Below are 7578 nucleotides of genomic sequence, written 5' to 3'. Positions count from 1 at the left end.
TATATTATTTCTAGAGAGTAGGTTGTAGTAAAACTGAGATCATGGATGTATTACTTCTAATGTGCTTGTTACCTTTCACTTTTCAGTGAAGTTTTATAAACTAAGCACAGAAACCAAGGAGGAAACAATCATAAGCAGAGAGAATTTGTCATGCTGACAAATATTGCTAAAGGTAGTGGGGTGTATGGTCTTGGAAATGAATTGCTTGAATCCAAAATATGGACACAGTGCTGCATGACCATTTACTTATTTTCTATTTTTCCAGCCATCTTTTCCTTTTCTCGAGCTGTCCAAGCTACAGAGAACTGGAAATCTAACAAGTGTCTCAGAATTCTTCCTCATGGGCCTCTTAGATGATGAAGAACTGCAGCCTTTGCTCTTTATCTTGTTGCTGTCCACGTACCTCGTGACCATGCTTGGGAACCTGGTCATCAGCCTGATTGTAATCTCTGATCCCCACCTCCACACTCTAAACTGTCCTTGGCTGATCTTGGTTTCATGTCGAGCATTGTCCCCAAAAAGACTGTGAACAGCAGAGTCATCTCCTATTATGGCTGCTTGACTCAGATGTCTATTTTCATCCTTTTTGGGTGTATGGATGGTACTGTTCTTACTGCAACACCCTATGACAAGTTTGTGGCCATCTGTCACCCATTGCACTACCTGGTCAACATGATCCCATGCTTCTGTTGCTTCTTAGTTTTGGTGTCTCTTTTGGTTAGCCTTTCTGAGTCCCAAGTGCACAGTAGGATTGTGTTAAAATTTACCTGCTTCAAGAATGTGGAAATTTCTAATTTCTTCTGTGACCTGTCTCAACTCCTCCATCTTGCCTGTTCTGATATTTTCACCAGTAACATAGTCATGTATATTGTTGGTGCCATCTCTGGTTTTCCCCTTTATCAGAGATCTTTTTTTCTGACTATAAAATTCTTTCTTCTATGCTGAGAGTCCCCTCAACAGATGGGAAATATAAGACCTTCTCTCACCTGGCAGGTGTTTGCTTATTTTATGGAACAGGCCTTGGGTGTGTACCTCAGCTCAGTCATCTCACAATCTCTCAGCTTCCTGACCACAATCTGTCCTGCATCCTTCGATGCAGTGACCTTGGTGGTGTGCACTGTGGTCATCCCCATGCTGAACCCCTTCATCTACAGCCCGAGGAACAGAGACATCAAAAGGGGCCATGTGGCTCTTACTCAGCAAAACGTTCTAATCTTAGTAAATCTTGCCCATTTGGAATGTGGGTCGGAAAATGTACAAGATTAGCATCTAGATGCGAAAATTCTACCTCTCTCATGACATCATTTCTGTAGCCCTTATGATTTTACTTCTCTTCCTTAACATCTTAATTATTGCTTCTCTTTTATATCCTTAATCTGACCATTTGAGAGTTCTGTGATCCTATGTATATCATAATCACTTTTTGACTGAATGTTATTATATCTACAGAGATTCTATAGTTTATCTTTGGTAGCCCAAACATCCTCAAAAGAATAATTCCTTTTTAATATATTGAAAATTTACAAGTTTTTCCCAGCTCTTGTGTGTTTCACACAGTAAATTCTATTTTTCAAATCTGTGTATTTAGGTTATGGGTGAGGATGTGTGAATGTGTTAATCACTTTAGTTGTGTCTGACTCTTCGAGACCCCATGGACTGTAGCCTGCCTGGCTCCTCTGTCCGTGGAATTCTCCAGGCAAGAAATCTGGCTTGCCATGCCCATCTCTGGGAGATCTTCCCCACCCAGGGATTGAACCAAGGTCTTCCACATTGCAGGCAGATTCTTTCCCATTTAAGCCACCAGAGAATGTCACTGCTCTTCAATCTTGGGTTTTGTTGAAATCATTTGGGAAGTTTAAAGTACTCAGCACTGAGTCCCACTGTTATGGAGTTCAAGCTTGCTCTGGTCACCATATGACAGACCAATGAATCAGAGACAAGGTGTTGAGGCAAAGAATATGACTATTGAGAAAGCTGACAGACCAAGAAGATTGCAGACTCCCGTCTCAAAATAACAATCTTGTTGGGATCAGGATGCCATTTTTTTTTAAAGAAAAGGGAGGGTAAGTGAGGAAGTAAAGTAAAAAAAGTCTGTTAATCTCACAAATATCTCCTGGAATGGCCAGTCTCAGAAAGAGGATGTGTTATTTTCTTCCTTCCTGCAGCCACCCACAGATGGACAGGGTTTTGAACATGGCATTTTGGTTCAACATTCAGGCAGAGGGGAGGGTTTCCTGAGGCAGACCATTATGTATAGACAGTATCCTTTCAGTGAGCAAAAGCAATAGGAAGAAAAGTTTAAAGTCAAATAAACAGACCTAACATGGAGTCTCTAATAACACCACCAGGTACTGTGATTTAATTGGACTTGGGTTTCTTCAATAACTCTTTAGCCAAATCCCTGTATTAAATTCTCTTTATTAAAATGACTAATTCATTTCTCTTTTCTTGAGTGAACCCTGAATGATACTGTAGCATGGACATAAAGGTATGTTTAGAGTTGTCTGTAATGGAAGATGCAAATTAGGCACAGAAAAAGGTGATTATCAAGGATATGTCTTAGTCTGAGGTATGCACCTAGATAATAGGTGGTGACATCATATTCTATTTGCTCTGTGGCTCCAGTGATGCCTGAAGGACATGAAGTCACACATGTCTTCACAATAAATTTATCTTTTACATTGTTTTAGGATTGCAAAGAGTCACATCAGCAAATAAAGTGGAAGTGAAAGTGTTGCTCAGTCGTGTCTGATTCTTTGTGACTCCATGAAGAGTAGCCCGCCAGGTTCCTCTGTCCATGGAGTTCTCCAGGCAAGAATACTGTAGTTTGCAGCTAATCCCTTCTCCAGGGCATCTTCCCAACCCAGGGATAGAACCTGGATCTCCTGCTTTGCAGGTGAATTCTTTACCCTCTGGGACACAAGGGAAACCCTGGGGAGCTTCTCCCTTTTACTAGAAGCAGCCTGATTAAGACTCCACTTGATTACCATGACTTCCTGTCTTCTGTCACAATAACTGAGTCTTAGGGCTCCTATTGAATTTTACAAGATAATCTATTACTTCTTAGATGCGTCACACCTCGTTTTTGTGGTAGTAATATTGGCCATTTGAAAGTTGAAATTTTAATTTACTCTGCATTTTTACTGCTTGATAAAATTACCTAACAGAACTTTCCTAGTGGTCCAGTGGCTAAGATTTCATGATCCCAATACAGGGACCCATTATCAGGGAGTATGCTAAGACCAGGGTAAGCTACATGCCACAGCTAAGACCAGGCCCTATCAAATAAGTTAATTAAACAAATACGAAGAACTGAAAAAAAAATCACCTGTCAACTATATTGATGAGAGACTTTGATATTAAAGAAAAGATATACTTGACAAAGGATAAATTCCTATTGGTTGTGTGGAGGAGATATCACCTAATAAAAATTACTTACATTATAAAAAGATTACAAATGTATCAGCATATCCATTTAAGCTAACATAAACGATAGTCGATGAATCTAGAAAAAACCCAAAGTAATCCTCCTTTGTGTTTATATGTTTGTATGGGTGGTTTAAATTGTAGTTTATGGTCTCTTAAATTTACCACCACTCGTTTTCTTATTAAATCATATTAAATTCTCACAGCAAATGATTATAGGAAATGTTAAGTTCAAAACTTTTATGTTAGAAAGCACACACCTGAATACTAATCCTAGATACTCTACAATATTCATGAAAAGTTTTTCCACATTGTTCACAGTTGATCAAATAGGAGTAAATACATTTTGCTTCTATGAGTTCAGTAATTCAGTTTGAACAGATAAGGGAAACCATACATTATCTGTCTTTCATTGTCTAACGTTTCTCTTAGCATAATGCCCTCAATATTTATCTGTTTTGTAGGAAATATCATGACTGAATAATGTCCCATTGTATGTACTGAGTGTCTTCTATTACATTTTCTTTATCCCTAATTCATCCATGGACACTAGGTTGTGTCCATTTTTTGCTCTTCTGAATGATGCTGTAATGAACATGGTTATCCAGTTATTTCTTTGAGATGGTTATGTCATCTCCTTGGGGCATACACACCAGAAGTGGAATTGCTGTATCATATGGCAGTTCTATTTAAAATTTTTGTGGAACCTTTATACTGTTTTGGTAGTGGCTGTACATTTCCATTCAACAGTACATGAGAATTCCATTTAGTACAATCCTTGTTAGCTTTTGTTAACCCTTGTCTGTTTGAGAGTAGCTAGTCTAATAGGTGAGAGGTGAGAAATTATTCTCAAGGTGTCAGATCCCAATATGTGATTAAAATCCCTCACTCCCCAGCCTATGTTATAGCCCCCCTCCTCTTGTGTGTCTCCTCCTAGGGGCATAGATCTTAACATGATCACTTCTGCCTTTCTACCCAAATCCAGGTACAGTTTTGTTTTGTTTGTTTGTTTGTTTTTTAAAGAAAACTGTTTCTGACAATTTCCAGTTTGTTTTTGGTAAGAATATTGCCAAATATAGATGTATCTTTGATGTATTTGTGGTGGGATTTGAGCTCAGCATCCTCCTACTTCACCATCTTGATGTCCTCCTGGTAATGAAGATAATTTTAAGTGAGCATCTTGAAATACATATGTTAACCTGATGTTACAAGCTGTCACATTGAGTATAATATGAAACATCTTTCTGTTCAAATTTCTCATCTGTAGAATAGAGATAACAATAGTTCTTAACTGAGAGGGTGGTTTAGAGGAATTAGCCAAAAGTACTTATTAGAATAATCTTAAGACATAGTAGTGAATAAATAACTGTAAAGTATCATATTCACCATGTTCATGGGCAAGTGCAATGTTTCAACTAGTGTACTTTTCAGGCAGAAAATCTTATTTTAATCTTCAGGTCCTTTTAATTTTTAGCCTTGTGAAACAGTATTTTTTACTCTCATGCATTATAATTCTTCATTTTTGATCACACAGAACCTTAAACACTCTAAGTTTAAACAGATAATATATGTGCATGGTAAGAAATAAAATCACTACCCTTCCTATCATCTTCTGTGAGGGTGATATATTTCAAATTAATTAATTGTGTACTATTAGTACTTTATCCTTAATGCCTGACTTACCATGCCATTTTTATGTTTATACAGTGAGACCCTGACCAAGTCAAGATGGGAACTGAATATGATTTATTCATATATTAATGGTAGTAGAGTGTAGGTAGAGATTAGGCACAGCTCTATTTTGTATAACATTGGATAAATGATTCACTATATTATAAGAAAAAGTGAAGACAATCTAGCATTTATTTACCCAGTATTTTCCTCGTTCCTGGAAACCTTGTCTTCTATAGACATCTCCAAGAACTCCTGAGAGAGAAAAAAGGAATGATTTGCTTGTGCTTATTTTTAGAACCATCAATGGGATACACTTTTCCTCTAGTGGTAATTATAAGATTAAAACTTATAAAGGTTTGAGTTTAAAAAATTCCACAAGCAATAAAGTGATTTTTAAAAGTGTGGTTAGTTTCATCCATCTCATTAGAACTGATTCAAATGAATTCTTTTTAATGGCTGAGTAATATTCCATGGTGTATATGTACCACAGCTTCCTTATCCATGTTATCTAGGTTGGATGCATGAGACAAGTCCTCGGGCCTGGTGCACTGGGAAGACCCAGAGGGACCGGGTAGAGAGGGAGGTGGGAAGGGGGATCGGGATGAGAAATAAATGTAAATCTATGGCTGATTCATGTCAATGTATGACAAAAACCACTATGATATTGTAAAGTAATTAGCCTCCAACTAATAAAAATAAATGGAAGAAAAAAAATGTGACTTAGAAATCTCTCACGTTCACATCAGTGAATGTGAGAAGATTTCTTTTTCCTTCAGTATTCATCATGTAGGATGGATAGGGAAGAGCTAATCACTATTTTACCACGTCCCTTGTATCCCCTAGAAAAAGCACATAAGCCAAAATTCACATTTTATTAAAGTCTTCAAGAGCTCAGAACACAAGAAAAACCAAACAAAGTAGATTCTGGAGTGAATTGATTCCTTTCTAGTTAGAAAATGTCAGAAATACTTGGAACTTATGCTACATTTGTCCATGAAATGTCTGCAGGTCATCCTGATGTTGATGGAAGGGCTCTCCTAGTGTATCAGAAACCAGGGGTCTGCTTGAGACTACTTGACTTGAAGCTGTCGAGTTGGGCATTCTTGCCATTTGCTAGTCTGTGTCCAGGGAATTTTTGTTGAGATTGTGGTGGTGGGATGAATTTGGGAATATGCTGAAAAGCAGAACAGGACCTCAGTCTGTCTGCAAAGAGCCCAGTGAGTGAGCTTAAAGTAAGCCTCTGCCAGCCAATCCTTGAGATGCCTGCAGCTCTGGCTGACACCTTGAATGCAAACTTCTGGGAGGCCCTCTGAGATATTTAAGTATCAGTTATCAAATAATGTTAACTGATTACCAAATAATCAGTTTCCAGGCTTCCCTGGTGGCTCAGATGGTAAAGAATCTGACTGCAATGCAGGAGACCCAGGTTTGATCCCTGGATTGGTAACATCCCCTGGAGAAGGGACTGGCAACCCACTCCAGCATTCTTGCCTGGGAAATCCCATGAACAGAGGAGACTGGTGGGCTACAGTCCATGAGATGGCAAAGAGCGGGACATGATTAGGTGACTAACACTTTCACTTTACCAAATAATAATTAAAAATTGATAATTTTCTAATATGCCAATGTAACTCAGTTAGACAAAAAAAACTTACAGATGGAAATGCACTTAAATTAGCAGAAAAAAGCCTATATCTCTATCATATTAAATGACAACCCAAGCAAAGGCTAAGGAAATGAAAATAGGAAAATATCCTTGGAGATTAATATTAAATGAGAAAAGAGGAAGTGTATCACATTATTGGTGTAGGAAACTTAATGCTGCATAGACTCTGTGATTAGTACAGTGGATTTACAGATATGACAATCACATGAGTGGTTATTGGGGAAATAAAAGGTCTGAAATTTATATTAAGACCCTACACTGGAAAGTAATAAGAAAGGAGTACAGGTGAATGTCCTCCTAAAGAGAGGAAGAATTCAAGCCCTTCCAAGGACATTCACTTTTCTCCTTTTCCTGTTTTGTTGCCATTAACAAGTCTCCAGAGATTGGGACAACATAGACCAACTGGCTAATTACGAGCTTTGGGCACGGAGCCCTAAGGTCATACCATTGTAAATACTTGGCCAGTGCCTCCCGCTCAATATATTTGCCTGTTCTGTATTGTGGCTCGATGCCTATGACTCTGTCCTTTGTAGGAACTTGCCTCAGAAGGTCCAGCCTGAGTCTGTCTTTCTGCCCATCCCAAGGAGAAGCCCTGAGACTTCATCACACACCAGGAAGGAGAGGGGCAGTGAGTCTGTGATTCTTGGTCATGCTTCAGCAGAGATGCCGCCTAGCCCAGTAAGTACAGAGGGGAGACGGGGATTGAAGATCGTTGGGATCATTCTTTACTACTCAGACAGAACTCAAAGAGAAGAGTTGGGATAGAAAGATGAGAAAGCACCTATACACAGAATTTTGGCATAGAGTATTAG

General features: G+C 38.6%; 1 pseudogene; it reads left to right on the top strand.

Moving 5' to 3' along the window:
- The first annotated feature begins 456 nt into the window (after positions 1 to 456).
- LOC136156373 (putative gustatory receptor clone PTE01) lies at positions 457 to 1313 on the top strand (annotated as a pseudogene).
- The last annotated feature ends 6265 nt before the right edge of the window (positions 1314 to 7578 follow it).

The sequence above is a fragment of the Muntiacus reevesi genome, chromosome 1 (genome assembly GCF_963930625.1).
Source record: "Muntiacus reevesi chromosome 1, mMunRee1.1, whole genome shotgun sequence".
NCBI classification, from domain to species: Eukaryota; Metazoa; Chordata; class Mammalia; order Artiodactyla; family Cervidae; genus Muntiacus; species Muntiacus reevesi.
Note: the sequence above shows the minus strand (reverse complement) of the source record. Positions and strands in the feature narration are given on the sequence as shown.